The 19,273-nt window shown below is 38.6% G+C and overlaps 2 protein-coding genes across 2 annotated transcripts in view; one reads left to right on the forward strand and one right to left on the reverse strand.

The window, feature by feature from the left end:
• wtrw (ankyrin repeat domain 61 water witch) overlaps nucleotides 1–13,231 on the reverse strand; it is a 76,316-nt gene extending 63,085 nt beyond the window's left edge. Inside the window, exon 1 of the mRNA XM_073971632.1 lies at nucleotides 12,579–13,231. The gene's annotated coding sequence lies outside the window, so the exon portion shown is untranslated. The remainder of the gene's footprint in view (nucleotides 1–12,578) is intronic.
• Nucleotides 1–19,273, forward strand: part of mRpS9 (mitochondrial ribosomal protein S9) — a 118,194-nt gene that overhangs the window by 79,805 nt on the left and 19,116 nt on the right. The gene's annotated exons all lie outside the window — the stretch shown is intronic.

Consider the following 19,273-nt stretch of genomic DNA (forward strand, 5'->3'; position numbering starts at 1 on the left):
TACAAATTGGTGTCTTAAGACCGTTTGGACTCGGCGATAAACAGTAGGTCCCATATCATTGAGCTAATATGAATCGGGGTGTACTCATTGATATGAGAGAAGACTCCCTTGTACCTTCTGGGATGTTTGTGGAAAAATAATATATGTATATGAAAGTAAATATCGGAGAGATTTTTAAATTCGGCTTAAGTTTGGTAGTCAACCGTAATCCCATAATAACCAACGTCTCTGGCCACTGCTGATGATCCAAAGTAACGCCACACATATAAAACAAATTAACAAAAGCTTAAGTTGAGAGAAAATGTGAAAAATACAATAAAAAAGAATAATTTGCACTGATTCTGAGTTTGAATGAAAAATTTCAAGTGTGAAGATCGTCAAATAAATCATCATCAACAGAACAGTGGCAGAACAATGACAACAACAACGACACAGTAAATCAAGAGATCTTCCTCCCCACCAGACCCTTTTGGTGACGGGTGTTTCTGGTGGATAATTTGCTTATTGTTATTGAATTGAAATTTGCCTCAAACAAAAGTATTTACAATGATGAAATAGTTAAGATGAGGGGGGTGGTTTCTTACTGCCAAAGGTAGTAAGAGTGTTAATACCAAATTTATATTTCAGTAAGATAATGTGATGTAAACCTAACAAGTAAAAAAGTGTCAGTCGGCTTTGCCGACAGAGAGATACCCTCAGCCAATGTGAAGTGAAACTTTCATCTACGGGCAGATCGAATGTATTTAGGGTCTCTTCAGAATTTTGGGGCCCTTTATGAACATTTGAACTTGCCGACAAAAATGTGGATTAGGAATTAACTGCACTTAGACACAAATGTTGAACTTTTGTGGGGGAGGTACCCTTAGGGAGGACCGGCATGGGCCATTTTAGAAGTTAAACTAAATTTTGACAAAATATTAGGAGAACCAAAGTTTGGACCAAATTGGTTGACCAATTCAAGTGATATCGTCCTAGCATTTTAGTGGCATTTTATTAGGCGGTAGCGAATGCAAATCGCTTCAACAAAATCAAAGTGATTCGAGAGCAGGTCTTAAAGTGAACTTATCCGATTATTTTGTGTTGGAGGTACCAGAAGGAGTAGACAAATATAGTCCACATTCGAACCTGATCTATATCTGGTAGATATATTAGGATATGCAAAGTATGGATTACATCGGTCACTCCCTTCAAGAGTTATCGTGCGCACAATTTTTCCGAACATTTTTGAACTTTGTGGGGGAGGTACCGGAAGGTGTGGACCGATATAATCCATCTTTGAACTTGAACTAAGTTTGGACAAAATATTACGAAAGCCAAATTTTGGAACGAATCGGCAGATCCGTTCTAGAGTTATGTTGCCCTCCAACCTCTACATACGGTGTCATAGGGGCCTTTTGCAACTTTCAAGCTATTTTCTCAGGAAGTATGGACTTGCCCCTGATGAAACTTGTACCGTCGTATAGGGGACAGTGAATACAAGATGTTACAACAAAAACCAAGGCGATTCGAGAGCAGGTCCTAAACTGAACTTTTCCGAAATTTTGTGTGGGAGGTACCCGAAGGAGTTTACCGATTGAGTCCATATTGGAACCTCATCTAAGTCTGGTAGAAATTTCATAATGTGCAAAGTATGGACCAAATCGGTTACTCCCTTCAAGAGTTATCGTACGCACAAATTTTCCGAACGTTTTCGAACTTTTGTGGGGGAGGTACCGGAAGGAGTGGACCGATATAATCCATCTTTGAACTTGAACAAAGTTTGGACAAAATATTACGAAAGCCAAATTTTGGAACGAAACGGCAGATCCGTTCTAGAGTTATCTTGCGCTCCAAGCACTAACACGGTGTCATAGGTTTTTTGTAACTTTCAAGCCCATTTTCTCAGGAAGTATGGACTTGCCCCTAATGAAACTTACAGCGTCGTATAGAGGACAGCGAATACAACTTGCGTAAACAACAATCAAAGCGATTCGAGGCCAGGTCCTAAACTGAACTTTTCCGAAATTTTGTGTGGGAGGTACCCGAAGGTGTGGACCGATTGAGTCCATATTGGAACCTCATCTAAGTTTGGTAGAAATTATACGATGATCAAAGTATGGCCCAAATCGGTTATTTCCTACAAGAGTTATCGTGCGCACAAGTTTTGCGACAATTTTCGAACATTTGTGGTGAAGGTACCTGAAGGAGTGGACCTATATGTCCCATCTTCGAACTTAAATCGAATCTGGACAAAATATTTCGATACCCAAAATTTGAACCGAATCGATTGATCCGTTCGAGAGTTATCGTGCGCACCAGCCAGCCAGACAGACAGACAGACGGACGGACGGACATTGCTAGATCTACTCAAAATTGTCTGAAACGAATATCGTACAAACACACTTGGGGTCTAAAACCATTATTTCGATGAGGCACATTTTTGGTCGTATCAAAGTGTAAATACCCTCTTTAGCCTAAAGGCTGAGGGTATAAAAATTGCGTTCTAGTTGGGACACCCTGTATTTTGGACTTTTTAGTCCCTTGGGCGTCTTACCACCTTTTACGAGAGTTGGGCAATTTCGTTTAATTGAACGATCCGGATCACTGTCCTCGTTCAAAGACGAATGAGTACTTACTTACTTACTTAGATGGCTTTTATACTAAACAGAACGTCTTGTTCCATAAGCCGAACTAAGAATAGATTTCCAAACGCACCGATCTTTTGCCTTACTTCTCCAATTTTGGACGCCATGTTTTGTGATATCTTCTTCAATTTGGTCTTTCCATCGGAGTTTTGGCCTTCCCTTGGGGCGTATACCGTCGAGTGGCTCGTATTCAAATGCCTTTTTGGCGGGGGCATCTTTATCCATCCTGCTGTCATGGCCAAACCAACGCAATCGTTGTAGTTCGATACGTTTTACTATATCGATGTCGGTCGGCTGGTATAGCTCGTGGTTCATTCGACGTCGGTATTCACCTTCAACGCATATTGGTCCATAAATCTTTCGAAGAATTTTTCTCTCAAACACACCAAGTTCTGCCTCATCTGCTTTCGCAAGTACCCATGCTTCAGATCCATACAAAAGAACGGGTAGTATCAGTGTCCGGTAAAGTGTAAGTTTTGTTTGACGAGAGGTGGTTTTTAAACTGGTTGTTTAGACCAAAGTAGCATCTGTTGGCCAAGATTATTCTTCTCTTTATTTCAAGGCTTATATTGTTGGTTTTATTTATGGCGGTGCCGAGGTACATAAAGTCATTTACTATCTCAAATTTATAATTATCAACACCACAGTTGGTCCGAGTCTACTGGATGACTTGCGTGTTGATAGCATAAACTTCGTCTTATCGCCGTTGACTGCCAGACCCACTTTGGCAGACTCTTTTTCAATTTTTGCAAAGGTGGCTGTTACGGCTCGCGCTGATCTACCTATTATGTCTATGTCATCTGCGTATGCAAGCAACATTACATCTTTATTGTATATCGTGCTGTTTTTGTCTCTGGCCGTATATATATTCGCATCTCGTATGACCTTTTCCAGTAGGATATTAAATAGGTCACACGATAGACTGTCACCTTGTCTAAAACCTCGTTTTGTGTTGAAAGGCTCGGAGAGTTTCTTTCCTATTTTAGCCGCTGATCTTGCGTCAGCCAATGTCATCCTGCATAGTCGAATTAGTTTTGCAGGGATGCCAAACTCAGACATGGCTTGAAACACCTTTGCTCTAATTGGGCTGTCGAACGCGGCCTTATAGTCGACGAATAGGTGGTATGTGTCGATCTGTCTTTCGTGGGTCTTCTCCAATATTTGGCGCAGTGTGAAGATTTGGTCAATTGTCGACTTACCAGGTCTAAAACCGCATTGGTATGACCCGATTATTTCATTGACCATGGGTTTTAACCGTTCACACAGTATGCTTGACAACACTTTATATGCGATGGGAAGGAGACTTATACCTCGGTAATTTGCACAAACCGTTTTGTCTCCTTTCTTATGTACGGGGCATAGTAGGCTGAGGTTCCAATCGTTGGGTATGCTTTCTTCCTGCCAAATTTCGCAAATTAGCTGATGCATACTCCTTACCAGCATTTCGCCACCGGTCTTGAACAATTCGGCGGGAAGTCCATCAGCTCCTGCTGCCTTATTGTTTTTCAGCCGATGAATGGCTGTCGTAACCTCGCTTTGGCTAGGTGGTAGACATTGAACATTGTCATTTACGATTGGTTCCTGGGTATCTTCATCGCCATCCATATTCGATACCAAAAGCTCCATAAAGTGCTCTTTCCAGATCCTCAGTACGCTATCTGTATCAGTTACCAGATTCCCTTGGTCATCTTTGCAGGAGAATGTGCCTGCACCATATCCTTCAGTCTGGTGTTTTACACTCTGGTAAAATTTTCGGACTTCATTCTGACTCCTGAACATCTCGAGTTTCTCACGCTCACGTTTTTCTTGCTCTTTCTTTTTTCTTCTGAAAATACGCTTCTCCTCTCTCCTCTTCTCCCGATATTTTTTTTCGTTCTTCGTGTTGCTACTGAATGCAGTGTTGCTCTATATGCCGCGTTCTTTTCTTCTGTAGCTTTACGACACAGACGAATGAGTAACATCATAAAAACCAACGTGCGATATTAAGTATACGCAGTTTTGTCAAAGAAATTACCAGTGTCCGTTGAACGAGATAGTGATCCGGATCGTTCAATTTAACGAGATTTCCCAACTCTACCTATTACATGACTGAACACACACAGGAAATGCGAGCGTACCTTGTGCTCATTGCCATGTGACTCTGGATATAGATCACCTTCATTTGCAGCACTCTTTTTAGCTTGCTTTCTTTTTCAATAAAATAGAAAAGTTTACTCTCTATCCTTTTAATAACAACAAACTATATCCTCCTCTGGTGTAGAGTTTCAATAAACACACCCTGTGTACTTCTACTCACACACTCAAAAAACACACATTTTAAATTTCCTTCCAGGCTCGATGAAACGATAGAACTGCCACTATAAAATCTAGCTCATCAGCAGCTTAGTTTTTTCTGCAGTTTCTTTCATTCTTCTTCTTCTTTTACTATTTCTACACATTATCTGCCCTTGAACCTGAGCAAAAAAAAGACACATCGCCACCGCTGATGATGATGATATCTTCAATTTGAAAACCTGCTGCCATAGAGCGAAAACTACACAACAATAAAACAGATTTTTCTTTTCAAAGTGTAGAGAGAAGAAGACGCAGGGAATAATGTCATCTACAACAACGACAACAACAACACATTTATTATTAATAATTCTTTTGTTATGTTTACTGGGTTAATATTTTATATGAAGAATTTGGAAGACGACATATGGCAAAAGACAAATTGTTTAATTAAAATATGAAATCTTGTTTTTTTTTCAAACTCCCCCAATTATTTGTTTGTTCTCCTTGTCTCCAATAGACTCTCTTATTATCATTGATTATGAAGATCAATATTTTTTTTAAAGATTTCTCCATTACTAAATAAATGGAAGTGAAGTTGCAAATTTCTTGAAATTTCCATTATTGTTAATTGAAATTGTTTGGTATTATGACGTTTTGTTTGCTGTTGTTGTTCTGACATATGAATATAAAAATGGGGAGATCAATTGAGTGAAACTCGTGACAATAATTAATCAATCAGATTGAATTCCTTCACACAAAGCTTTTGAATACCTAGCGGGGATTTCAAATCAGGGTATTCAATTTCAATTTGAAGATTACACAAATTTATAATTATTATATTTTTGTTAGGAATTTGTTGGGGATTTTTTCCTATTTTTTGTTATGTTTTATTCTACATACATATGCTCTGTTCCAGAACCTGCAAGAAGCTACTATTTTTTACTACGATAATATTTTTGCCTTTATGTTATCGAATAAAATAGTAAAAATTAGTAGATTCTTGCAGTACTGGAACAGACCAATAAATATAAGAGAGACTTTCAAAAAAATTCAAAATCCCTTTATTAAAAATACAAGTAGATGATAATCCTTTTAGAATAGATGGGAAGATGGTATAGATGATTGTTGCATAAAACGAATTGGCTATTGTATTTCGTGATTGACAACTTTAAAAGATTTTATTTGAACACACGCGTTTTTTTCTTTCTTTTTTTGAATCGGATATGTCTTGGCATAAATAAACAATTCGTTTGTGTCATCTATTAATAGATCATAAACATTAAAAACATGCGTGGGGAATTTATTTGCCGAAAGCTATCAATTAATTTATAACTTTGGGCTATAAACGCCATGCAAGTTTTTTTAGTAATTGTAAATTAACATAACATGTCAACAAATGTTGACGGTTAATTGAATTTTATGATTTGTGTGTGTGTTTTTTTTTTATTCACTAAATATTATTAATAAACATAATTTGTTATCACGATGGAAATTTCTCCAAGACTTTTCTACAAATAACCCCATTAAACCAATATTAGGGTTGTAGAATCGGAGTCAGTAGTGGAATCCTGTAACTCATTGTTAGAATTACCGACTAAAATCGGTAAAAATTAAGAGAAAAACACTTTTTATGGACTTTATGCTTGGCAATTCAAAAATAGGTATTTTTCTACCTCACTTCTTCGATCCATTGTCAAAGCGAGGAGAATTTTAATTTTATCAACAGATTTTGCCTGTAACCTTTCCTTTCTCTTACGGACTTTGTCGGATTTTTCGCCCATTGATGCTGTTTAGGATTTATTATCGTCCATGCCCCCTGTCTTTATCCTAAAGCGATCTAATTATAAAAGTTTAAAAATAAAAAAGTAAAAAAGGCTGGGATTCGAACCTGGGTCCATTAGTAGACAATAATTGATGATCAAAATCTTCTGATATAGAAGAGCAAGTTCTAATGACGTAGGAATAAAACTTACCATAGCATTTGTGAACATTGAAAAATGGGATCACCAAGCAGGACTATAGGAAAAGTTTGGAGTTTCATAATTTCGCCGTTTATCGTTTATCTAATGAATTGCGTATATATATTAGTTACCAAGTTTTGCCTTCGTCTGCCACAAAAACATCATCTTAATATGCCTGAAGATCGGCCTAACCATCCGTGAAACGTAGCATAATGGTTGGATGCGTGAGACTTCGGTAGACTTTCCTAATTTTTGGATCTTATGACTGCGCGATGGATGATCATAACTCTTAGAAATTAGAGGGCGTCCCAACTAGAACGCAATTTTTAAATTTGGCGACATTCGAAGTGTCATTGTTTGACATTTGAACAATTGTTATTGTTTGCTAGTAGAAGGTACGAGGTTAGTAAAAATGGAGCGCTACACGAATGAACCACGCATTCTCATTGGTATTGGAGAGACAACATGAAAATGCTGATTTTGCCGATAAAATCATCTTCAGTGCGAGGCCCATTTATTTCCATCTTGATGGCTTCGTCAATAGGCAGAATTGTCGCATTTGGGGTGAGGAAAATCTTAGAGTGATTCACGAGAAGCATTAATTTGCAAGCCGATGCACTCATAAGTTTAGCAAATATAGCGATTATAAAACAATAGGCTGCCGAAATTTGTCTACAAATACATATGTATATAGCATTTTGAACCACGGAACATTCCTGAGCATTTTCTGAAAATTGCATGAAATTAGGTTCAGTACTGTTGGAAAAATAATGTATTGAAAAGAGTGGGCGTGGTCATCAGTTTTCAAGATACAACATATTTAAAAAAGTGGGCGTGTTTCGATATTTTTGCTCCAAATATGTATCTAGGGTACACACAATCCCATTGCCTCCCAAAATTTATGCTGAAACTGATATAATCATAAGGTTGGCTTATAGATATAGCGTTTAAAATAAAGGCATGGGGAAGATACCCCACCTCCTTCGAAATTCATAAAATATACTTAACAACGGCAATCATAGAGCTTTTGCTGCAAATTTTATGGAAATCGGTTCAGTAGTATTGGAGATATAAAATATTTTAAACAAGTAAAAAAGTGTCAGTCGGCTTTGCCGACAGATATATACCCTCAGCCAATGTGAAGCGAAACTTTCACCTCCGGACAGATCGAGCGTATTTAAGGCATCTTCAGAATTTTGTGGCCCTTTTTGGACATTTGAACTTGTTGACAAACATGTGGATTAGGAATTAACTGCACTAAGACACAAATGTTGAACTTTTGTAGTGCAGGTACCCCTAGGGAGGACCGATATGGGCCATTTTAGAAGTTTAACTATTGTTGAAGCCAGCTCAACAACTTAATGTAACCTAAATTGAATTAAAATGAATTTAACCTATTTTCAATATTACATTTAAAAAATAACTGAATTTCTGGTAATTAATGTAAATAGCCGCCATACGGCAACCCTTTATTCACTACAGCGAAAGCTTTCACTCATTGGATAAAGGGTTCCTTGAATTCCAATCGTTTCAATGTAAAAATGAATCTGAAATTTGTTATGATGTTTAGAGATCTTTACTTCTTCATTGTCATCTCAACGGTAAGCAACCGCATAAAAGAATAAAATACGGCAGACGACTACCGAAATCCCCTTTGTTTCATTTTTTATCTTTTTATGTCTCGTTGGGATACACCGCTGCACATTTGGAGCTAATAAAGACCACTTAATTACAGTCCACTTCCTTTTTACTCGCAGCTATTAGCCCAATTGTTCATGACTTGTCGCATAGAAGCTGAAGTATTAACAATAGAATAAAACCTTGCTGCATTCACCTTTAAAATTGAAGATAAACCTGCCTTTTCATTTCAACAATCAAAACGCTTACAATTGAGGGAGTTGCCACCGCTTTAATCATTCAACCGCATACAGTCGATTCCAGGCCAACTCGCTCTCAATTGTACAACTATATTTTGATAAAAAAATTAGGAGATACAAAGTTTGGACCAAATTGGTTGCCCCATTCAAGTGATATCGCCCTAGCATTTTAGTGACATTTTTTAAATATTGGGGAGAAGTACCGAAAGTTGTGGACCGGTATTGCCCATGAAACTAAGATTGGATATAATATGACGACGGCCAAATGTTGGACCAACTCTGTTGAACAGTTCGAGAGTAATCGTGCTCTCCGACCGCCACATATGGAGACAAAGGAGTTTTTTACACCTTTCGGGCTGTTTTCCCAAGAAATATGGAATTGCCCCTGAAAAAGCTTTTACCGTCGTAATGGAGGTAGCGAATACAAATCGCTTCAACAAAAATCAAAGTGATTCGAGAGCAGGTCTTGAAGTGAACTTATCCGAAATTTTGTGTGAGAGGTACCAGAAGGAGTAAACAAATATAGTCCATATTCGAACCTGATCTATATCTGGTAGATATATTAGGATGTGCAAAGTATGGATTACATCGGTCACTCCCTTCAAGAGTTATCGTGCGCACAATTTTTCCGAACATTTTTGAACTTTTGTGGGGGAGGTACCTGAAGGAGTGGACCGATGTGGCTTATCTTCGAATTTAAACTATTTTTTGACAAAATATTACGAAAGCCAAATTATGGACCGAATCAGCAGATCCGTTCGAGAGTTATCTTGCGCTCTATCCACTACACACGGTGTCATAGGGGCTTTTTGCTTCTTTCAGGCTATTTTCTCAGGAAGTATGGACTTGCCCCTGATGAAACTTGTACCGTCGTATGGGGGCAATGAATACAAGTTACAACAAAAAAAACTAAGTTTGGACAAAATATTAAGAAATCCAAATTTTGCACCGAATCATTTGATCCGTTCGAGAGTTATCGTGCGCACCAGCCAGACAGACGGACGGACATTGCTAAATCGACTCCAAATTGTCTGAAACACATTTCGTCCAAACATACTTGGGGTCTAAAACCATTATTTCGATGAGGCACATTTTGACCGTATGAAAGTGTATATACCCTCGTTAGCATAAATGCTGAGGGTATAAAAATGATCTTCGTCCTAATAGGAAAACATTTCAAACAAATAAAATCAGCTGAGGGGTTTGTTAGACCTGGCAAAACCTGGCCCTGTGTAGTTTTGGTCAATGATCATAATAATATACGTTACATTTATACCAAAGTTACGTAGAAAGTGTATAAGAGAATAATATACAATCAAATAAAAAATTTAAGTAACAGGTTTTCTGGGCTGACAATAGTTTTTGTGAAAATTCTAGATGATAATAGTTCCTACCATAGGTATTGTAAATGATTTTTACAATATTGAGGAATTTCGCAAGTTGTTTTTGTTTTGTATGTTTGGAGCAAACGATGGTATTTTTGGATTTGAAATTGCAATGCTTGAACAAAACAAATGAACTGTTGGAACAAAAATATATATTGTTGTTCCAACAAAAGCGAAAAATATTTTTTTCCCTGCGTGCTGTATAGATGCATCTCGTAATCAAAAGACCACAGGCAGAGCAATATATATCCAGGCTATAATAAAAAAACAGACACTTCGGTGGCCGCTGGAGAGCAACACAAATATACCAAAATACCAAACATGTCTCATATCAAAAAAATGCAGACCAGAACTTTCATCAAATCGTCGGTGTCATGCTTACGCCATTTGCATGATTCGAGAAAAACGCAAGCTAATGTTTGAGTCCATACAGGCTAGATGTGGTGCAAAAATCCATTACTTTAAGAGCTCAGTTCTACTCAATTAAACTCAAAGAATATATTAGGCGTTTATTTTACTCAGGTATCTGTTATAGTCTAGAAGCTATAGCCAATTTTTATAAATGCAAAAGGTTGTTGATTTGTTCCATAGGATCTTTTTTCATTTTTTTTTTGGTAATTTGTGTCACATGGAACAGTTTAAGTCATATTTTAGCAAACAATCTTTTGATCAGTTGTGCTCCACCTCCATTATGTGAAGTGCTGCTGTAGAGCTGAAAATTCGGGGGCTTCAATAAAACAGTTGCAGTAGAAAATAAATGTTTTAGGGACCATTGTTTATGTTTCCTTTACATTTATTTAAGGAGTGGACTACTCCACTTTCGAAAAATATAATTTTTATTGTCTTATTTCATCGTTTATTCATTTCGAAAAAAATCAATAATCGTTCTTTGAACTATTTGTAGTGGCAACAGAATTCTATTTTAATTCATTTTCTTACATTTTAATTATCTTACATGTATTTTATTTAGGGGGGAGGCGTTAAATTTAAGAAACAATAAATTTTAGTTTCATATTACAATACAAAAACACTGTAGCATTTTAAAATATTTTGATTTAAAAACTATTCTTCTTCAGTTTTTAAACCTAGTCCTGTAAACAATTTGTTCCAACGACATATTGTTCGTAACTTGACAAAATTGGGCAATTTTTTGTTCCAAACGCCATCATTTTTTGTGAGGAACAATTAGTTTATGTATTTTTTTGTTCCATAAGCCAAACGGTATGGATATGGAACAAAAAAGTTAAAAGTTGTTTTGTTCCATACCCCAGACTTTATGGATATGGAACAAAAAAGCAGATTTTTTTGCGTCCAAAGTGGATATGGAACATATTGAATTTGAACATTTGTATATCTCGAAAACTATAAGAGATAGAGGAAAACCGACTAGAAATTCAGAAAAAGTAGGGTTGAACCCCTTGAAAGGTACCTGTAACTCAAAATGTCAAAAATGGCGTATGGAACACTTAAGCATGACACCGACGAAATGAGATGAGAGAAGAATCTATTGCGATGCACTATAAGAAAACCGTTCAACAGCATTTCTCGTGCGGATCTGGAGAGGAACACAAATACCCCAAAATACCAAATTAAAAATTTCAATTAATGCATTAAGTCATAACTTTTTTATGGAAGTAAAACGTGTCTCATATCAAAATGTTCAGTATAGAAACTTCAATCCTTCATCAACAAATGTGTCCGAATGATTTGTGCCATATTTTGACCAAACACTATTTCAAGCATAGATCCACATTCCAGCATGAGAAACGAATCTATTAAAAAACCCTAAATGCTGAGATAAACCGTGACCCTCAAGAATCTCAATGCCCAAAAAAACCTATGGCGCAGTACGATTCAAAATAAATTACATACATACATATGTTCCCATAACATCCCTGAAGGGACAAGGGAGACTTCTCTCATATCAATGAGTGCACGCCGATTCATATTGGCTCAATGATATGGGACCTAATTTTTATTGCCGAGTCCGAACGGCGTGTCTTACGACACCACTTGTAGAGAAGTTTTTCATGGCCTAAATACTCAGGAAATGTCGCCAGCATTACTGAGGGGGAATTTTGCCACCGTTGAAAATTTGATGTTACTTGGCCTGGGATTCGAACCGCAGACCTTCTGAGTGCAAGGCGGACGTGCTAACCATTGCACCACGGTGGCCCCCAAAAATAAAAATAAATTACATATCACGAATTAATTCAACAATAAAACATACCATTTTCTTGTAGAAGCCCAATGCTCTCAAGTGGAACCTTGAAGAGATAAAATATCCCTAGAATGAATATTTTCCCTAAATGCTGACGCTGAATTTATTCCTTAGAATATAATGCAACCAAAGGAGTTTATAAATAAAATCGAATATTTTTTCACATATCCTTGAGACGATACATGGGAAAGTATATTACATCTTTATTGGTTTTATTTCACCATTTCTATCCTTACTGTAATTCCATAATTATCCGCAGCATTTTTTAAGGATATCCATTTCCTCCAAAAGTTGATAATAAGTCTGCGTTTGTGGATGTTTGTATATTATCCTTGGAGAAAAGTATCTTAAAATTAAACAAAAACGGAATCAGGATCAACATCTAAACACCTTTTTTAATGTTCAAGCTGTGCTGTGGTCCTTTTTGCCGTTCGGTTATTTATTACAAAGCTCTTTGAATCAATCCATGGAGAATATTTAACACTTAATTTCGTTGAGTTTTTCCGAAGGCTATCAATTAAAAGTTATTATTGCTTTTACACACAAGTAATATTTTACGGCGCAAGGATTCTTTTGTCTCATTTCAAAATGTTTTATGTACTTAATTATGTTTGTTGTTGCATTTTTTTATTTAGTATTTTTCTTTCATTTTTTATTCTTTTCTATTTTATTAATTTATTTCAAATGTTTATTTTAAGCGTTTTTAGTTTTAATTATTGTTTTTTCTTTGCATTTCTTATGTGCTGATGATGATGACCGTCGTTTCTATTCTTTTTGACGAAACTTGACCCGTACGAACTTTTCGCCACGACGTTGAACATTGAAATATTCCAAAACGTTTTTCCACTCGCTTTGCATTCGAGGAGAGATGACACAAAAGTTCGAATATAACGTTTATTTTACTTTTTCATTGTTGTTGCTGTCTACTTTTTTTGAGAAAAATCAACTGTTTTCTGTCGTTATATGTTCTGTAACGTCTGTCTGTCCTCCGTCCGTCCGTCCGTCTGTCTGTCCATGTTTTCATACATCCATTTCCCTCACATCCATGCGTCCGTTTTATATCGTCCGACTATTGTATGTCGTTTTGTTATTTTGTCGTCATTGTTGTTTTTGTTGATGATCATACTGATATTGTTCATGTTGTTGTTTTGTTGCTGCTTTTGTTGTTGTTGTGATTGATGAATTTAGTATATACATTATCGTTCCAACGTCGTCGTAGTATGTCGTCTGTTTTATTTGTAATTTATTCCAATATGAGATTATTGCGAGTCTCAGGTTTATCGTGGATTTTGGCTGTAGATAAAAAAAATTATTTCAGAAGACCAATAATGTCCTGGGGACGTTAATAAACGATAAATCCTAGTTTCAAATATTCAATATTCAGCGCTTCAGGGAACTGATGTTCCAGAAACGACTTTCCGCGACATCATCACTGCTGCAACCGCTCGCCATATACCTGCTGGTCGAATACTCGAAGTGAGATCAAACTTTCCAGCTGAGACGGGATTAGTAAATGAACGTGATGAGAGCTGATACTGATAGTTAACAGGTTGGTCGGTGAGCATAAACGGAAAAATTGGCTAAATCATCTTAAGAATTGCAACACTGGAGTTTTACTTACTTAGGTTGCTCTGTTTGCACACAGAACATTTGTTCCATAAGCCGAACTAAGTATAGATTTCCATTTTCCCCGATCGCTAGCAATCTCTTCCCAGTTAGTGGGAATATCACGATCTTCGATGTCATCTTTCACCTGTTCTTTCCATCGAAGTCTTGGCCTAGCAGCTTTTCATTTACCGCCTTGTGGCTCATGTGCATACGCCTTTTTAGCGGGGGAATCATCGTTCATTCTTATGACACGCCTAACCATGTCGATGTCAGTACATATCTGGTATAGCTCGTGGTTCATTCGACGCCAATATTCATCACCAACGGAGATTGGGCCGTATATCTTTCGGAGAATTTTTCTCTCGAACACACCAAGTACTGCCGTATCTGCTTGCGCAAGTACCCATGCTTCGAAGCCATACATTAGCACAGGTAGTATCAGTGTTTTGTAGAGTGTGACTTTAGTTTCACGAGAGATGGCCTTGTTTCTAAACTGCTTACTTAGTCCAAAGTAGCATCTATTTGCCAATATAATTCGTCTCCTTATTTCAGAACTGATGTTATTTGTTTTATTTATGGCGATGCCGAGGTTGATGAAGTCGTTAACAACCTCAAAATTGTATGTGTCAACTTCCACAGTTGGTCTGGTTTCAGTTTCAGCATTGCGCGTCGATACCATCAATTTCGTCCTATCTCCGTTCACTGCCATTCCTATTCTAGCAGATTCTTCTTCTATTCTTATAAAGCTGTTAATCACTGTTTGATCCGATCGACCTACGATGTCGATGTCGTCGGCATAAGCGACTAGCATGTGGTTCTTATTGTATATCGTGCCATTGCTGTTTGCCTCAGCAACTCGTATGATTTTTTCCAACAGTATGTTGAGCTAATTTGAATCGGGGTGCACTCATTGATATGGGAGAAGTCTCCCTTGTCCCGTATGGGATGTTTGTGGAACAATTATTATGTTGAATAGATCACATGAGAGACTATCTCCTTGCTTGAAGCCTCTTTTGGTGGTGAACTCCTCAGAGAGGTTCTTCCCTATTTTAACTATGATCGCGTTTTTGTTAGCGTCATCTTACAAAGTCGTATCTGCTTTGCGGGGATACCAAACTCAGTCATGGCTTGAAATACTTTTGTACCTAATGGACTGTCAAAGGCAGCCTTGTAGTCGACAAAAAGATGGTAGGTGTCGATCTGTTTCTCTTGAGTTTTTTCCAGTATTTGCCTTAGGGTGAAAATCTGGTCAATGGTGGATTTGACAGATCTAAAGCCCCATTGATATGCGCCCATTATATCATTGACTATTGGCTTTAGTCGTTCGCATAGTATACTGGATATATTGTTATAGGCGATGGGGAGCAGACTTATGCCTCTATAATTGGAACATACAGTCTTTACTCCTTTTTTATGCACGGGGCACAGGATACTGAAGTTCCAATCATCAGGCATGCTTACCTCCTGCCATATGGTGTTAATGAGCTTGTGCATGTATCTTATCAACTCGTCCCCTCCGGTTATGAACAGTTCAGCCGGTAGCCCATCAGCTCCTGCTGCCTTATTATTTTTCAATCTACTTATTGCTGTCATAACCTCACTATGGCTGGGCGGAATGCATTCAATTCCGTCATCTGGGATTGGTGCTGTCGCCTCGTCATCATCGCTGCTGCTTGTTGTCAGTAACTTAGAAAAAATGTTCTTTCCATGCCTTGAGTACACTTTCGGTATCAGTTACCAGGTTTCCATGTTAGTCTCTACACGTGAATGTGCTTCTACCAAAGCCATCAGTTTGATGTTTCACTCTTTGGTAGAATTTTCTGGCTTCATTTTGACTCCTGTACAGCTCGATTTCTTCACATTCGCGCTTTTCCATTTCTCTCTTCTTTCTGCGGAAAAGAGCCTGAATAAGTGAATTCTGGGCAACTGAAAAGAAAGAACATAGGAACTCAGTCACGTTTGGCGACGTTACGCTGACTGATCCGAAGAGTTGCGCAAGTTATTTTAATCGGCAAATTGTCTATCACTCTAAGGGTGACAGGGCGAAAACCATGCAAGGAAGCCAGCAAAGGTGAATTGTACTGACGGAGCAAAGACTCTTGAGGCTTTACTAAATAGGTATCCAGTTGCCGATCTTCAGCATGTGTTCCGTAAGCAATACAGAACTAAAAGAGCGCTGAACGCCATCTCCACACATATTGATCGAGGACTCAACCAGAACAAGCCGTACGATAGGACAGTGTTAGTGACGCTTGACTTAAGGGGGCTCCATGAAAACTACCTGGCCTAGGCAACACCGCATATTGCCAGGCGCCATTTGAAAAAATTGTTGGATAGTTTGACAGTTTTAAGCCTAGACTTACTCAGGACAGTTTGTCGTACGACCATGTTATGTGTTGTTTACGACGACTTAAAAAAAACACTTTGCAAAAAAATGGAATTTAATTGTGAATATTTTCGTCCAAGAATTTGTCACAACTTTCGACGTGGATAATCACCGCACGAGTGTATCGATCAAATTAAATCTTTGTATGTCAATAAAGGACCATCCTATAGGACTATGAATAAATTGGTTTAATGAATTCAACCGTGGTCGGCTATCGCCAAAAAACGAAGGTCGTGAGGGTCGCCCAAAATCAATCGTTGTGCCAGAAAAAAATATGCCGTGCAGGAACGGATAATGCGAGAGCGCCATGTTAAATACCATGAGATAGAGGCATCCTTGGGCATTTCTTCCACCAACTAACATTTGATATTGCATAAACAGCTGGCCGCAAAAATGGGGTTTCCCGTTAGATCCAGCAAAATTGGACAATCGCTAAAAAAAGGCTCCTCTGTAAATTGGTTCAAAGAAATTGAGCATAAAATCGATCGCGGTGTTTCAAACGTTTATAAGCTCTTCACAACAATCAATCTAGGATCTATGCTTAGGAGCCTGAAACAAAGCATGAATCGGCCATTTGGGTCTTCGAAAGCGAGCCAAATCAAACGAAAGTTGTTTGTTCATGTAAGAAGCACTTCGAAGCAAAAGGTTCAGAAAAACTGACCGTGTGGCGACTATACGGCTTGAGAAATATAGGACGATTATTTCTGAGTGGTACACTATAATTTGTTTGCCTGAAGTCTCCTGAGAAGTTCGAAAAACGAACAAGAGAAGACAAATCATTGTGCATCATGACAATGTGGGCTCTCACACATCGATTCAAACCAGCGCCTGTTTGGCCGGACAAAACGTGGAATTAATGGACCATCCGTCGTACAGCGCTGACTGATGATCCAATGACTTCATTTGATTTCAGCACATCAAGAAAAGAAGGCGTGGTCAACGATTTTCAAAGTCAAAGTTGTTGTGGTTGTTGTAACAGTGTTTATTATTATGTTTGTTGTTGTTGTAGCAACATGAAACCTACGTAAAAGCATAGGCTTGATGCTGGGTTGGCAGCCGCTGGCCGAAACACTATGGTTTCGGGTCAATCCGGTACGTTAGAACCCGCTGCCTTGTTTGTATGTTCGTTCTTCTGTTCAATCTGGCTCTGGGTCTATCTCCAGTTCCAGGAAAGCGGCTGCTTCGATGGGATGTAACCACAGATCCACTGGAGTTAGATGAGTAGGTTTGGGCAGTTGAAAAGGTGTTTTGTGTCGTGCTGGCCCATGCCACATACTGGGCAGATGTCTTGCACGGCGCGGTCGATTTCCGCCCAATAAGAATTTAGGCGACTGCAATATCCCGAGCGTAGTTGAGCCAAAAATACTCTGGTTTGTCGTGGCAGCTGACGCTTCTCAGCTGCGATAGATGGGGGATATACTCCGAGTACTTTATTCACACTCTAATTGCTTAAGGCCTTGGCAACTGCGTCCGTGTGAATGCTATTCCAACCTGCTTGATATGCTTGTTGATCTAGGGGTTCTCTCCGTATCGTTGGACCTCTCCCTCTAGAGCATGGATATCCTTCCTGATCTGTCTGAATGTGTCGGGCCTACCCACAAGATGGTGATTGTGATGGCTCTCACGGTAACACACAAGCAAGTACTGCAACGAAAGCATCTCATTGTGTTGATTTACTGGAAGAATCTTTGCCTCCTCATGTATGTAGATGGTCCACTGAAGATTTGAAGAGGCATCCTGTTGCTGTTCTCAGGGCGACATTCTTGCAAGTTTGAATCTTTATCCAATTCGTATCACATAATCTCGGGGACCAGACTGGAGCCGCATAGCTTACCACAGACCGACCTATCGCGTTATATGTGGTCCACAAGGTTTCTTTATCTGCACCTCAAGGACCTTGTTCCTACTTTTCAGTTTGTCGCAGATAGCTGTGGCGTGCGCACACGACGTGAAAGTAGTGTCAAATGTGACCCCTAAAATTTTGGGGCAGTTTGTGGTCGGAATTCTGCTACCGTCGACCACGACATTCAATTCTCTTCCAAACTGAGCTGTCCATGTGGTGAACAGAGAGGTTGCAGATTTTGTGGCGACAATCCGCATATTCCTCGAATGGAAAAAGTGGTATGATCGGTTAAATAGTTGTTCAGTCTCTCACAGATGTCATCAGGATAGGTACCTGACGCCAGGATCGTGCAATCATCCGCATACGTTACGATCTCGATGCCGTCTGGAGGGGGCGGAATACAGGAGAGGTAGAGGTTAAATAGTTACGGAGAAATCATCTCATCTTGGGTAACTCTCCTGTATTCCGCCCCCTCCAGACGACATTGAGATCGTAAGGTATGCGGATGATTGTACGATCTTGGCGTCGGGTACCTTTCCTGATGTCATTTATGAAAGACTTCTGTCCTATTGGTCGATCTTACCACATTTTCCGCACGAGGAACATGCAAATATTCCCCACTAAATTTACGGTTACTCTGTTCACCACATCGACTGCGTAAATGAACACAGAGTTGAATGTCCTGATCGATGGCAGCAGAATTCTACCACTAACTATCCCAAGATCCTGGTGGTATCAATCAACAGCATGTTTACCGCATCCATCTACAGCTATCTGCGCAAAATTGAATTGGCAAATAGAAAACTTGGTGGCTAGTCCCGGGCCAGACTAGAGTAATTTCAATGAAATTTTGACATGAAACTTTGCATTTTTTTCGGAAAAATGCATAATTTGAAGTATAATAAGTCTTATTCGGTTTAGTTAAGTTCAGAATTTGCACCAATTGCAGGTTAGTTTTTGCCAATTTGTATTCAATCTCCTGCATTCTTAGTTTCTCCATAAGTTGGTCGTGTCGCTTCATTTCATTCCCTTCCTTTTCCTTTAACTTTTCTAGTGCCTGGTAATGTTATTTCTTAAGATCAGTCAATTTTTCG

This window comes from Musca autumnalis, unplaced genomic scaffold (genome assembly GCF_047663935.1).
Source record: "Musca autumnalis isolate F117 unplaced genomic scaffold, ASM4766393v1 scaffold_1, whole genome shotgun sequence".
Lineage (NCBI taxonomy): Eukaryota > Metazoa > Arthropoda > Insecta > Diptera > Muscidae > Musca > Musca autumnalis.